We start from the raw sequence: 16,918 nt of genomic DNA on the forward strand, positions 1-16,918 counted from the left end.
CAGCTCCTCCTCGCTGCAGCTTGCTGACTTTTCTAGGACATGGAGACTTTGAAGGATAATTTGGAAGAGGCAAAGCCAGCAAAAGATGAAGATGGTCACAATTAAGACCTGGCCCCCCTAAGGGGGGTGCAGACTGGATTGTACTGGTTGGCACCAAAATAATAAAGGCTTCCATCTTATTGGTATTGAATTACATTTACGGCTGATGTAGGAATAAGTAAATAAATAAATCTGACACAGAATAATTCTCCCTGCATTCTCCCTGCATTCTCCCTGCACTCTCCCTGCACTCTCCCTGCACTCTCCCTCTCCAGTATTCTTCTATTTATCTTTTTCGGCAACACTGTTTCTAACACATGAGCACTTACCACGTCTCTCCCTATGCTCAGCTTACAGCACAATGGCGGAGACTGTGTGGGATGAGAGTTTTATAGAGCTGTGATATCACAGGGGGTGGCTATGTGCAGATTGGCTGGCTGCATGGCATTATGGGTGAACTTGCATTCCCGGGCTTCTTACTTTCACTTGTAACACATGCAGCCTCAATTTTAGGAAAACCTGATTCGTTACCACGAAGCACAAGGAAATTCGACTTTGTTGCAAATCAACGTTTTCCTAAATCAGACTTAATTCCGCTTTTAATGCTTTGCTTAGCTCAACACTAGTGCCAGGTGTTGGACCTTTATCCTAGGTACCCCTGGTATGTACAAAAAGAAAATACTTTGGAATACTGCATATATTTTTTTATCTATCTACTTATCTATTTATCTATCTACATATCTATCTATCTATCTATCATCTATCTACTTATCTATCTGTCTATCTAGCTATGATCTATCTATCTATCTATCTATCTATCATATCTATCTATATATATCTATCTTCGTCACTAATATTTGCATTATTGTTTGAAAACGTGTTAACAATTTGACATAAACTATACACAGGTAGCAGTATACGATAGCTGCAGCACAAACAAGTGAGCATTACTCATTGCTGGACCAAATAAGCACTGTTCCTTTCCACATAACAACCTCATGAAAACTACACTTAAGCCTCATTGTTAGAAATCAAACATGCAAAACCACATAAGCTTTAAGTATATATGCATTTCATAGTAGCAAGAATCTCCAAAAATGCCAAAGAGAGCAATATTTTGATTAATTTTGTTTCTTTTAATATTAAATTGTCAGGTAATCTCGTTTAGTAAAAATACTACAATTTAAAATTCCGCCTGGTTCTATCAGACCCAACTGGCTTTTAGAGCTATCCTTGGTACCTAGCTTGCACTGCTTGTCAAAATTTAATGAGAGTACCCATTCTAAAATAATTGAATTTTCATATCAGAGAGGACCAGGATTTTGCAGACAATAAAAATGCTGAGTCCTGTACTGTTACTGGCAAATACCTTTTGCTCTGCTCATGAAATCAGTATGTAAATGTACAGGGCTTGTATTTAAGGCATCTTGCATTTTGAGTTGTAGAACTAGAAATAATTTCAAATGGTACCATTGATAAGTAGCTGATTATAATGCTCCGAATGTAATTTGTTTGGTGAATCAGGATAAGCATTTAGTTTATGTATTATATAAATGTTAATGTGAGCAGAGTTTAATTATGTTTCTTAACTTTTACCAAGCCTTTAGAAGAGTTTTGAAGGGCACAGTTCCATCAGATGAAGTTTTTATTTTTTTTAAGAAAGGATTCAATATGAACGGTTGATGACCTGGAAATTTTAACTGTGCGCCAATTCGGTGCAGAAGATAAGTGCAGATAGAGTTAAACATCGCAGAGGGTGATGGAAGACTGGTAGTTTAATAACATTTCGTTAAATTGTCTGTTGATAATAAAGTTAAAAGGAAGTCAAAAGGTACTATTTATATATTATATATTCCGACCGATGTCCGTATGTTTTTACTCTAAATTTTATTATCTCGCGTGGTTACATATTTATCACTGATTGCTTATTATCTATTTATGTATTTTTATATACTGTGGAATCATGCTATTTGTATATGAATGATCACATATTGAATATAGATATATATGGAGTATACAGTATGTCCTTATAGAACAATAGACATATCTGATTCATACAATGCTTGGTCAATGCATTATGCATTATTATATATAGTGTAATGTCTGCAACAGAGACCCGTGAGAGCAGTACTTGAGGCCATTAACATAGTAATATCGATTTTGCTCATAACAATACATCTGTTCCCCATAATGGGGATTTCTCATTTAATCAAAATGTATTTGATACAGTCATAACATAAATAGCTTCTTCTCTATTGCACTCCTGGTCAGTGCAGATAGGGAAATAATGCAAGACAGATAAAACGTCTTATTTCTAAACCCTTGTGATAATGTTTAGTGAGGTTGAAGATCAGGTCTGATGAGTCTGAAAAGAACTTTGGAAATGGACCACCATTAGGACAAAGGTAGAGGTGTCACCCATAGAACAATTTTTGATAACCCATCCTACTCACACAAATGTTTGTACTTGATAGTTTTGAATACAGTAAAAAAGGGATGTCAAACTCATGCCCCCACCGCCAGCTGTTGCAAAACTTCAATACCCAGCATGCCCTGATAGCTGTAGGCTGTCTGAGCATGATGAAAGCTGTAGTTTTGCAACAGCTAGACAGCCGCGCGTTTGACTTAAGTGCTGTAAAATATACAGTATACTGTATATTTTATAGTGCGTTACCATTTATTTGGGTGCTCTAGTGTTTCGGAAATGGTGCCCTTGACCTCTAAGCATAATTCTACCTATTGCAATGTTAGGTACACACATATACATTTCTAAAATGTTCTATGTTACTCATACTGCCATAGTAAGTAGGGGGAGAATACTGCACTAATTAACACTCCAACGAGTGCCTCGCTGCTTGGTCTAGAGAAGGTTAATTGCCTCACCCCTCAATTTAATTCAAGAAAGAAAAAGATAAACAACTAGACCTGTAGTGATTGTTCAGTGCTGTATAATGATATAAAGATAATATGGATAACGCCCACTTAAATATGTGAACCCTTAAACTATATATTCAGCAGTAATACACTTATTAGAGATACTATGTATTAATTACCGTAGCTTTATTTTTTTATTTTTATAGTGTATTTTATCAATTGTTAAGGGCTATTGTCTTCCGTGCTGCTGCTTGATAGTAATGAAGGGGTTACACCAATTTAGGTCGGTGATCCGAGAGAGGCCCACTACTTGCCTGTTTTGTTGCGAGCAGTGTTTCTCTAAACAGGAGCGGTGGCGCTGTTTCGCTGTTCAGCTATAAGTTTAGCAGGTCTTAATCCTTGACTGCCATCGTGAAGCCACGCCAGTAATCCAATGGAGTGAATCTTCTGTGTGACGTCACACCAGGTACGGATGCCTACTTTGACCGAAACTCCTCCGACGCGTTTTAGAACTGCCGAGTTTCTTCCTCAGGGATGATTCTGGTCCCTCCTGCTCAAGGATAAATAGGCGTTCGCTTCCATGGTTACCAATCCTATTCATCTCAGTGTTCCATAGACCACTCAGCTGTAGATGACATATCTCAGCATTCTTATACCAACTCCTATAAATTTTCTATATGGATCCGTCTTATCAGTATAGGCTGATACTAAAATATGCGCTTGAAGATATATTTATCAAAAATTACTTGATTTGATATACTGACATTAGTGGATGTTAGGGTGGTCCTATCTGCATTAGTTTTATGTTTATATTTGTGTTTCTGAGAATGTGAATAGTTCAATCTCTTGGTTAAGCCCTGCTGGTGCAAGGCTATTTAAGTTATAGATCCACTTTGTTTTGTTTCTTGACATTAATTTAATGAAGTCCCACCTTCTAGGGTCAGGTTTTATTTGTTCCAATCCTCCGAACCTGGACCCTCCAAATTTCTCTTTGTAGTGGCGTTAGAGCGGATGGCCCTCAAACTTTTTATTTATATTTCTAATATGTTACCCTATTCTAGTTAATAGCGTTCTTTTGGTTCTGCCCACATATAACTTTGCACACGGGCACTTTAAAAAATAGGTAACGCCCCCAGTGTGGCACGTAAGGTGATTCTCTAATCTATAAATGTTGTGTGCAGTTTCTATTGTTTTTAATGGTTCATTCTGTTTTAAAAGATGGTATGCCTTGCATTATTTGCAAGGGAAGAAACCAGACTTAGTATTCTGGACTGTTTGAGATTTTGATTCTTTGAAATTAGCTTTAATAGAAGGGGCTATTAAATTTCCTAGATTTTGTGGTTTCTTAAAGATGAAACATGGGTTTGGGGGTAGTTTTTGTCCCCTATAATTTTATCTTGTTTTAGGATCTACCAGTGGCGTTTCACAATTTTTTTGAGAATAAAACCTTTTGGCTGTATTGAGTGATAATGGGGACTTTAAATTCAGTATCTTCTTTTCTGCTCTGTTCTGATTGGTCCTTTTTGATTTTATTCAGCAATGTCTTCCTGACTGTTTATCTTACTTCCTCTATAATTCTTTCTAGTTCACCTTTTTCATAGCCCTTTTCCTCAAATTTGTTCTATAAATTATCTTCCTCTTTTTCTGATCCAATGCTGTACAATTTCTCCTCAGTCTTATAAATTGACTCAGAGGAATGTTAGTTAGCCACACTGGTAACTGGCAGCTATCTAATGAAATAAAACTGTTGCTATCAGTTGGTTTGGAATAGGTCTGGGTATGAATCTGATTGTTCTGAATACTAATAGTTTAGTCCAGGAAATGTACCTTTTCTGTACTAAATGTTGGGGTAAACTGTAAATAAAATTCATTTTTATTTATTTCCAATAAGAATTCATGGAGGGCGTCTTATCCGCCCCTCCATATAAAAACAATATCATCGATAAATCTCTGCCAGAGGATCAGATTCGCGCGGCGCTCACCATTGTGATATGTGGTAAGCTTCTCCCATCTTTCCATATATAGATTTGCGAAACTTGGCGTGAATCTGGTCCCCATAGCGGTCCCCATAGCGGTCCCCTACGTCTGTAGGTAAAAGGTTTCCTCGAATTTAAAAATGTTGTAGTTTAAAATAAAAAAAATACATTCTGCAATAAAATAAAAAAAAATTGCTGGCAACTCCTTTTCTTTCTGTAGGAAGTACCGTATTCTGTAGCTTCCTTGCCTTTGTTATTTTCAATCACAGTATATAGAGAGGTTACATCCAAGATCACTAGGATGTACCCCAATTTTTATTCCTTGGTTTCTACTATTTGCAAAATGTGTTGAGTATCTTTCAAGTAGGCGGGGAGTTTATGTACATATTTCAGTAAAATAACATTGACGTATTTGGACAGGTTAGAAGTCAAACCATCGATGCCAGATATTATGGGCCTCTCTGGTAGTTCACTCTTATGGATTTTAGGTAGATAGTAGAAGATTGGAGTTCTTGGAAATTGGATGTTTATAAACTTAACTTCTTCTTAAAATTAACCATGAGCTCATGACTATTTTTTGATTTTCCTTTGATTTTTTTAAATGCATATTATATTAGCTTTATGCTTTTATATTTCCATAGTAGGAAATCCATATTTCATTGCCTAATTAGTTTTATTGGAGAGCTTTATCACTTTATCTTGGGAAGTTTTTTTGTGATATGAAGAAAAAATGTATGTACATATTCAAAATAGTTATAATAGAGGTTCCACAAAGGAAAACCTAGTCAAACACTTGTATTTGAAACCATGGGTATGTAGTGTTTATATAGTTCTTTAGGGATACCTTTGATTGGGAATGTCTTGCCTTGCAGCGCTGGGGATTTGGGTTTGAATCTGACCAAGGACAACTTCTACATTGAGTTTGTATGTTCTCCCGATATGTATGCGGGTTTCCTCCGGGTTCTCCAGTTTCCTCCCATGCGCCAAAGATATACTGATAAGGAACTTATATTGTGAGCCCCATTGTGGACAGCTTGATGCTAATGTCTGTAATAGATAGAAAACTTCAGATAGTGCAGTTGCACACATTCTCTATAAAGCGCATGTCTTACCACTTTCCACATTACTTTAAGCGGCACCAGTTTGAAAAAGACCTATATGGCCGAAACGTCACATGACTTGTACAGCCACCTATTGATCAAACTTCTGAAATCTTCATGCTATCCATATTATGCTGGAGTTTTCTATCTATTGTTTGATGGGGTGGGAACCCGACTCCAAGCAAATAGTGCCAGGAAAGCACAGCCTGATGGAAATTACTGAAGGCTGGGGCCTACATCAGACCCCAGGCAGCCTTCACACACATCGGCACCCTGCGATTGCATTTGCGTGATGCTGATGGGAGACAGAGGGAGTAGGCTCCCTCAGTCAGCACTTTACAGGCGGCGGGTGCAATTGCCCGTGGCATGTAATGTGTTAAACAGCCCAGGTCAGCACTGCTGCCAGTCCGGGCCGTGAGAGCCGGGTCCCCGACTCGCTGCTGCACGGGGGACCCATGTAGCGCTTAGACTGGGCCAGCGGTGGCCCAGCCTAAGGCCCCTTAGTGACCGGCGTAAAAACATGTATAGGTGGTCACTAAGGAGTTATGGGAAAGGGTAATACTCATGGTGGGCAGTCAGAAATCAAATTCTCCATCAATGCCCTTTAAATTTCTCAGTAGACTCCATGCTTACATTTTCACTAGCCTAAATTATCGAAGCAACACAGGATTCTCACAAGGATGTTCGTTCCTGATAATCTGCTTGATTATCTGACCGTCTAAATCCACCTTTAGCTGAATGCTACTGATGGGATCAGTCATATGGTAAGCCTGCTGTATTCGATGAACATCTATAAGGTGAGAATAAAGATGTACCTTTCAAAACTAGAGGTAACCGATAAATATATTTGAAGAAATTGTAATTTTTGCAGTTTCTTAATATTTTAGTTGTGGTTCCTCAGTAGGACGGTTCACACTAGTGAAATAGAAGTGACACATATTTTCTAATATGTTGCATAACATTCAATCAGGAGACTATTTTGTTTCATCATCCACCTCCAGGCTACTTTGTTCTTGTTCCTTTCTTCCCCTTTTGTTTCTGATTTCTGTCACTTGCCGTTTTAGCTTGTCTTGCAGTTTCCTTTTGTTTCACTCTACTTTCACTCCAAGTCCCTTAAGTCATTACCCTGACTCTTCAGTAAGAAATCACAGATCTCGAATGCCCCCTGAAACATCCCCATTCTTATGTGGAAGCGGAAAAGTATTTGTGAGCAGCTGTAAATATATAAGCGTGCTCGCGCTGTAATATTCTGTTTTGTGAATAGATATCGGGGACTGAACTAAAAGCTGTGTGCGTAATCTGACATCTGCTCTCATTATTAAACTATAATTATATAGAAAATGTAGATAATGTTATGTCAATCACATTTAACCTTCTCTGATCTCCCATGATTCCTTGCACGGAGCACTCAAGGCCAGGTCCTTGCTGACTGCTTGATAACTGAATGAATGATTATCCTCCTTGTTAATAGACAATGATATAGAAAATGCATCAGTATGTACGGAATATTAATGAGGAGCTGCAGACGCCGTGATAACGCTACAAGATGCCAACATCCCCTGCTCAGAGCACAGCCTGTCCTGGTCTTTGGTAGGTACAGACAATACTGAGAGGGTGAGGGAATGTAGAACTCCCTTTTCACTGGCTTTGAAAAAAAAAAAAAAAAAAAAAAAAACTACAAATATTTTCTGTCAACAAGCTTAGCCCCTTATGGATGCAGTCTAGTTTGGTAGTTAAGACTTGCACATTATTATTTTAGTTTTTATTTTTATTTTTTGATCTCCACATTTCAAAAGTTTTTTTAACTATTTTTCTTTCAGCAACAAGCCATGTGAGGGCTTGCTTTATGCGAGAAAAGTTGTATCTTTTGTTGGTAACATTTTGGGGTTGAATTGTATAATTTTAAATCATTTTTCCAGCATCAGTCAGGCAGGGCTCGCATCTGTCTGCCAGCCCTGTGCTCTGGTGAAATCTTGCGCCGTTCACCATTCGGCGCAGGCGCGTTGAGGGAAAGACGCTCGCTGGCTGCCAGCTTCCTCACCGCGCCTGCGCCAAATGCTGAACGGCGTGAGATTTTACCAGAGCACAGGGCTGACAGACAGATGCGAGAGCTGTGAGTGATAGAGAGGTGGAAACAAATATATATGTTAAGCCAACAGATAGAAACACATTATTGCACTTTGGGAGTGCTCGCCGAGACCAATGATCAAATCTCTGCCATTCAGTCAATTTCTGAGAGCAAAACGAATTGTTAGTTGCCCTGAACAACTTGAGCACACATTAGATAGGATTCAAGATTCCTTTGAGGAAAGAGGGTATCCAAAACACATGAAGGATAGATGGGTACAATAGGGAAGATCTATTGACACAGAAGAACACTTAAAAAAAAAATGATGAACAGAATTCCATTTCCTATACACAAAACAGTTATAATGTGAGGAATATTATCCACAAACATTGGTCTATTCTAAAATCAGGTATAGACAAAGTAGAAGGGTTTAAAAACGTACCCCTTATGTCCTATAAACGTCCAACAAATCTAAAAGATAAATTGGTACATGCGGATATTGGGCCACAAAAGAAAACGGGACAAACCTTCTTGAAAACTCAAAAAATGGACTGTTATCCATGTTTAAACTGTATAAATTGCAAATACATATGTAAAGGAACTACCTTTGCACATCCAGTGACCAGGAAGGAATATACAATGAATTCCTTCCTGACCTGTGACACTACACATGTCATATATGTTCTATGGTGTCCATGTCAATTATTATACGTAGGGGAGACCACATTAGATTTAAAAACGCGTTTTAACCAACACAGGAACATATCCGGAAAAAAATGATGGACCTACCAGTCTCTAAACACTTCACAGAATTAGATCATTGTGATAAGGACATCAGGTGTATGCTAATTGGCCATATTCCCACCTCTCGCAGAGGGGGAAATAGGGTCTTGGCACTTAAAAGACGAGAAATTGAATGAATTATAAAAATCAAATACTTTAAAACCAAATGGACTGAACGTAGATTTCAAACCATGGATTTGTACTTAAAAATTGATGGATGGATTTCCTCTTGATACATTTTAGGCTGTCAGATATCATCATCATGTGGACATATGTGGGTGCAACTTTTTTTATATGTTTTTTGTCATCTCCTGCAGATTATACAATGCCATATAAAACAGAAGAGAAATGAAGACCAGTGGAAACCTTGGATACACATGAGGATATACATCTGAAATTGAACCGCTTTCAGTGAAAGAGACAATGTAAGTTCTACAGTTTTTCCTTTTCTTGTTGACCTCTTTTCCAATAGAGGCTATATCTAGTAGTATTATGCATTATTATGCTTAGATTTAGTAAAGTATGTGGGATATAGTGGATTGTCATTCGGATCCTGTTTGGGATTTGGTGGATACAGAGGTGATCGTATATGGGTGATCTATTATTATTGATTTAATTAATGGTGATATGGAGTGTGGTGGGTAGTGGTGGGTCTGGTGTCTAAAATTGGAGATGAGACAACCATTGCCACCTCAGAGACCCCGAGGTCTCATTGGTTGGTTGGACCAGATATCAATGACTCCTCTGTCACAATGGATCTTTTAATGTATTTACTTTTTTTCCTTATAGAATACGTGACAGGGAGTTGACAGACAATGGTGGGTCCAATCTCTATATTGGATATTGGACAATCGTAGCTGTCCTCATCGGCTGCTATTTTGCATTGGTAGTGTGAATGGACACCGATGACTCCATTGTTACAAACAGCAAGCCAATCCACTTCCTACATATATACTATTTAGTTACTTGTGTTTCTTTATTAAAAGGTTCCAGTGGGAAGAAAAGGCAATTAGAGATATAGTTTTTTTTAGGACCTTTCATTTGATCATGTGACTACACCCTGATGAACCCTTTATTTGCAGCCTCTGCAAGACATCAGGTGACTACTAAGAGCCAAGTCACATGGGATTTTAGCCATATAACTTATGCTACAAAGCATGTAACTCCCAGTACGCTAATATGCACACGCCACCTAATGTAGGAGGCGGTTACAATATGATGTCCCTAATGGGAAGTGATGTGTGCGTTCCAACGATGCGCTCCAAATGGAGCGGAAGTAAGAAGCACACATCGCGCAAGCACATTGACACAGAGCCCACGCCGAGATCCTCATGTGAACCAAGATATCCATTATAGTCATGATTGATGAATTATGTCTTTTTAATCATGTTTTTATGGATCACTTGTGCACTAATTATGTAATAAATATTTTTGCCTTATATATGAATTTAATGTATTTATTTATATTGTATTGCACTAGTTGATAAAATCCTATTGATCTTTATGAAAGAATGTATTTTTGGAAACTCACTGATATTGCACTGTATTTATATTGCTTATTTTATACTGTTTTACTTAATCATATTAATCACAATTTAAATTGATCACCCTATTTATATGCTGTTATACCCACAATTTGTGTCACTGCTTGAGGAAGGTTCCAGTGTGTGGACTGAAACGTTGCATTGGTGAATAAAAGTCACATTTATTTTACTTTTTTGGAGTGCCGTTAAATATTCATTTTTTTATCTGTCTATCTATCTATCTATCTATCTATCTATCTATCTCTATCTAATCTATCTATGTGTCTATCTTTCTATGTATCTATCTGCTACAGTATATATTGGGATTGTTTTATTCTTAATATGAGTTTTTTCTAGATTTTAACATTTTTTATAGAACTTTTTAAGACCCCTTAGGAGACATGAACATCTGATCCTTTGATCAGTTTCACTATTCACTGCAATACTCCTGTATTACAGTGCATTTTCATTCTGACAGGCACTGTAATACATCCTGCTGGAGGACTGGCCCAGAACTCTGCACTCCATAATTGTGTTCACCAATCAGAGGTCAAAGGGCGCTACCTCCAACTGTATAACTGTTTAGATGCTGTGGTCACTATTGAATGTGGCATCTGATCGATTAAGCTGCCTCAGAGTTTTTTCCAGTCTCAGCAGTTAGAGCCATGTCCCTGCTGTATAATACAGCCAGCACAAGAGATGGCACGTACCCTGCTCCAGAGCCCACACCATCACCATGATGAAGTACCAGCAATCTATATGGGAATGGGTTAATGAAAAGCTTAAACTATGGTAAAATGATGACCCCTCTATTGCACGTCGATGATGTTGGAACTTGAACATTGAGAATGTATAAATCCCATTTTTTTTAGTTAGGTCACATAATTTCCAAATCACAGTCTGGCACTGTCAGCACTGATTGGACAGAGCCTTGGTGTGCAGGAGCACACCCCAATTTGTAAACATGCAATTGACAATTTATTCATAAACATCTAGTAGGAACAACAGAGGAATGATACAATGTAGCATTCTAAGAAATGATGCACCAGAATTATGTTATGAGGAATACAATTATTTACTACAACAGAAAGGTCAGGAGAGGTGACAGATCCTACAGACTAGCTTCATTTATGAAACATGTTCTTCCATCGATGGACATTGATGGAAGGCAACTACTGGACACCAAAGCCTGACCATCTATAAGTTCTTAGCAGCTGAGGCTTTGCCATCCATGTTTCTATGTTATTTATTATATCAGCTTGTGTATCGTGAAGCATCTCCTGTAGCCAGAACTACAGTTAGGGTGGAAGAACATTTAAAAATGATGAGAGGTTATTTTTTCTCTCAGACTGTGAGCTGAGCGCTGCGATTGGCCAGCGCTACAGCATGGGAGAAGGAGACGCCGGCAGGTTCCCCTGGGTGGAGCCTAACTATGAAGATACCGGAGGCTATACCAGAAGAACGGAGCGGCGCCCAGGTATAACAGTAAGTGCAGGGAGTTCCCTGGGCGCCGCTTTCCATGTCTGTATAGTTAGTTTAGATGTTTTATTCTAGTGAAAGGTCCTCTTTAATGGCAGGCGAACCTCAAAAACCTTCAGGTCATATTTTCAGCCACCAAATACTAGAAGTGCACAAATAGTCCCACAACATGGACAGTGACATACCAGAGGGGGATTCATTGGCAAGAATTCCTGCAAAATATATGTATTTTAATCAGGGGCCATTTGTAGGCCACTGGAGTACAGGCCCCAAAAATTAGGCATTCACCTGACAGAAAATAACTTGTGATTATGTGGTTGGAGGTACATTAGGTGGTCACTGGATAAAAATGTTAGTGTAGGCCACTCTAGTACAGGCCCCAAAAATTAGGCATTCACCTGACTGAAAAGACCTTTTATGCCACTGTATATACATAAGACAAGGACCATTCTCTGTTCTGGGTGGTGGCGGATATGTGTGGGCTGGCATGAGGAAATTCAATTACATGTGATCGTCACAGGTGTTGAATTCCTCAGAGATCCATGCCTCATTCATTTTTAGAAATGTGAGGTAGTCCACATGTGAGCTAGGCGAGTGCGCTTATCGGTCATGATCCCCCTCCTGCGCTGAACCTCCTTTTGGACAGGACACTTGACGAGGGGAAAGCCAAGAGTTCCATGGCAAATTGTGCCAGCTCTGGCCACAGGTCAAACCTGCACACCCAGTAATCCAGGGGTTCCTCGCTTCTCAGAGCATCCACATCGGCTGTTAACCCAATGTTATCAGACACCTGTCGGTCTAGGCATTCCCTGAGGCTGGATCCAGAGGGTTGGCTTCAAGAATGATCTCATATCCGAAATGTCAAACACATCTTCAAACAGCCCTCTTCTTGCAGGCGCGGTAGGATTGGTACCCGCACCTGTTTCGCTGTGGGTGGAAATTCCTCTGCCTGCGCCCGCAACAGCAGAATGCAGCATCTCTCGCAGCCAGGCCTGGAAATGCTGCATTTTGACAGCCCTCTGTGATGCTGGTAACATGTCCGCCATTTTGTGCTTGTACAGGAGGTCTAAGTATGTTGCCACCCAGTACTGGTCCTTGCCCTTTATGCTTTTTAATGGGGGCCCCTCTTCAAACACTGGAGCATGAAGGCCCCCATTTGCACTAAATTGGAAGCGGTGGAGTGCCCTGGCTCCTGCTCATCACCCAGGAGAATGTCATCCTCTGTCTCCTCCCCCCAGCCATGGACAACAAAAGGATTCCCTGAAAAGTTTAAAGTCCCCCTCAAACTCTGCTCTTCTTGCTCCTCCTCATTCTCCTCCCCCAGCCACCATCCTCCTTTGACTCCTCTTCAGACTCATGCTGACTTGTCTCAGATGGAGTAGCCCCCCTGGGAATTAATTTAGCATTGCGACTTCCTCATTTTCCAGCTCCTGCTCCTCAATAGCTTGATCAATGACACGACGCAATGCATGCTCCATAAAGAAGGCGTAAGGTACGATGTCACTGATGGCGCCCTGGCTGCGACTGACAAGTTTGGTGATTTCATCAAATGGCCGTAGAAGTCTGCATGCGTCGCGCATAAGCAGCCACTGGCTCGGTGAAAAGAAACCAAGCTCCCTAGAACCTGTCCTGATGCAGAGTTCGTACAGGTAGTCGTTAGCAGCACGTTGCTGCTGGAGCAGCCTATCAAGCATATACTAGGTGGAGTTCCAGTGCATCGGGCTGTCACAAATCAGACATCTGACGGGCAAGTGGTGTCGCCGCTGAACGTCAGCAAGGCGAGCCATGGCCGTGTAAGATCTTCTAAAATGGCCAAATATTTTCCTGGCCTGCCGCAAGACGTCCTGGACCCCGGGGTATTTGGCAACAAATCGATGCACGACTAAGTTCAGGATGTGTGCCATGCACGGCATGTGTGTCATTTTGTCCTGTTTCAGCACGCTCAGCAGATTGGCACCATTGTTGCACACCACTTTACCAACTGTCAAATTGAGAGGGGTTAGCCACTGATTGGCCACAGAGCTGAAAGCAGTGCAGGACCGATGTGGCTCTTGACTTCCAGGCACAACAGCGCAGCACAGCATGGCAACGTCTCAACTGGGACGTCAGATTCTGGGGAGCTTGGGGGGCACAGCGGAAGAGGTGGAAGCAGTGGAAAAGGAGGAGTCAGCCGAGGAGGAGACGGAGGATGGAGTAGGAGACGGAGAAGAAGAGGCTAGCCTACATGCAATCCTTGGCGGTAACACCAAATCCACACGGGAGCCACGGGTTACATGCTTGACGGCCGTCAGAAGGTTCACCCAGTGGACAGTAAAAGTTATGTACCTTTCCTGCCCGTGTTTGCTATACTATGTGTCTGTTGTCAGATATATCTTGGCACCGACACTGTATGCTAGAGACATATATTCACTTGCCGCTGAACGTGGCCATATAGCTCTGGGATGCCCTTATGGGAGAAATATTTCTCTCTAGGTACCTTCCATTGCAGTGGCTGCATGGCCACAAATTTTCTAAAGGCCTCCGAATCCACCAGTTTATATGGCAGCAGTTGTCGGGCTAGCAGTTCCGACAAGCCAGCAGTCAGCCGTTCGGCAAGAGGATTATCCAGTGTCATAAATTTTTTACGCTAGAACATTTGGGCCACGGAAGCTGGCCTTCTGCCAGATGAACGCGACAACGGCAAGGTGGAAGGTGGAGTGGAGGATGGGAGGAGAGAGGAGAAGAGGCAGGACGTGGAGCGCTGGGAGTGTGGCTTTGTGGGTTTTGACGGCATTGCTCCCACTAGGTCGGTGATGGGAAGCCAGGTGCGTACCTAGTTAAGTGTTCGGCTTACTGCGACTTATGCGTTGACAGCACAGGCTGCAAATGGGAACACTATTGTCAGCAGCTGACACGTTTAAGAAAGCCCACACTGCGGGTCCATGTGCCGGCATCCTGGGAGCGCAAGAAGTGACTGTGCATTGTGGATTTCTCGCTCCAGATACATTTGCAGTCTGCTTTTTGCCTACTGCACCCTGCGAGCTCTGCCTGATTCTCCTCCCTCTCTGCTGCTCCGTCTCTGCCTCTGAACTCCCCACCTTTTCCTCTCTTGTGGGCACCCATGTGACGTCCATCGACATGTCATCATCCTTACATTCACCACCACTGACATTTGAGATCTCGGAGTAGGCAGCAACAGCGGAGACCTCCCTCCTTGGGCTGATCTGGGTACTGTCGTCAGATCTCTGGGTGGCGGCCATTGCTACCGCCTCTTCCTCATCCGATGTCAAGAATGACTATGCATCGGTAAGGTCTGGAAATGGAGGGGCTATGGTGGTGGTGTATTTTGGGGTGCACACAGCAGAGAGTGAGGATGGTGCAGATACAGAGGATGAGGAGGGTGCAGAAGCGGAAGGCTGAGTAAGCCACTCAACCAACTCTGGTGCGTCCTTTGAAGAAATTGCACGCACCTTCTCCAACTTCCCAATTAGGCTCCGGCCTGGTGCACCTGCCAGACCCCTACAACCCCTGCGGAACATCCTGCCTCTTCCTCTGCCTGTCATTTTCAAAATAACCCTATGTCCCTTAATCAGTATTTTGTGGAAACAGGTATATCGCAGGCCTCAATCAATATTGGGTGGAAACAAGTATATCGTACCCCTTAATCTGTATTTTGCGGAAGCAGGTATATCACAGGCCTCAATCAGTCAATTAGTATTTGGCATAAACAGGTATATCAAACCCCTTAATCAGTATTTTGTGGAAGCAGGCATATAAAACCCCTTAATAAGTATTTTGTGGAAGCAGGTATATAGCAGGCCTCAATCAATATTTGGTGGAAACAGGTATATCGAACCCCTTAATCGGTATTTTGTGGAAGCAGGTATATCGCAGGCCTCAATCAATATTTGGTGGAAGCAGGTACATCAAACCCCTTAATCAGTATTTAGTGGAACAAGGTATATCGCAGCCCTCAATCAGTATTTTGTGAAAGCAGGTATATCGCACCCCTCTATCAATTTTTGGTGGAAACAGGTATATCAAACCCCTTCATCAGTATTTTGTGGAAGCAGGTATATCGCACCCCTCAATCATTATTTGGTGGAAACAGGTATATCGAACCCCTTAACCAGTATTTTGTGGAAGCAGGTATATTGCACCCCTCCATAAATATTTGGTGAAAAGAGGTACATCGAAACCTTTAATCTGTATTTTGTGGAAGCAGGTATATCGGAGGACTCAATCAATATTTTGTAGAAATTAGTATATCGAACCCCTTAATCAGTATTTTTTGAAAGGAGATATATAGTAGCCCTCAATCAGTATTTTGTGGAAGCAGGTATATCTAAACCTTTAATCAGCATTTTGTGAAAGCAGGTATATCATAGACCTCAATCAATATTTAGTAGAAACAGGTATATCAAACCCCTTAATCAGTATTTTGCGGAAGCAGGTATATCACAGCCCTCAATCAGTATTTTGTGGAAGCAGGTATATCAAACACCTTAATAAATTTTTTGTGGAAGCAGGTATATCGCAGGCCTCAATTAATATTCGGTGCAAACAGGTATATCTAACCCCTTAATCAGTACTTTGTGGAAGCAGGTATATCGCAGGCCTCAACCAATATTTTGTGGAAACAGGTATATCAAACCCCTTAATTAGTATTTTGTGGAAGCAGGTATATCACTCCACTCAATAAATATTTGGTGGAAACAGGTATACCGAACCCCATAATCAGTATTTTGTGGAAGCAGGTATACCGCACACCTCAATCAATATTTGGTGAAAAAGGTTATATCGAAACCCTTAATTGGTATTTTGCGGAAACCAGTATGTCGGAGGCCTCAATCAATATTTTGTAGAAATAGGTATATCAAACCCCTTAATCAGTATTTTTTGGAAGCAGGTATATCGTAGCCCTCAATCAGTATTTTGTGGCAACAGGTATAGAGAACCCCTTAATCGGTAATTTGTGGAAGCAGGTTTATCGCAGGCCTCAATCAGTCAATCAGTCTTTGGTATAAAAATGTATATCAAACCTCTTAATCAGTATTTATTTTTTGGGGAAACAGGCATATCACAGCCCTCAATCAG

The sequence above is a fragment of the Bufo gargarizans genome, chromosome 9, assembly GCF_014858855.1.
Source record: "Bufo gargarizans isolate SCDJY-AF-19 chromosome 9, ASM1485885v1, whole genome shotgun sequence".
NCBI classification, from domain to species: Eukaryota; Metazoa; Chordata; class Amphibia; order Anura; family Bufonidae; genus Bufo; species Bufo gargarizans.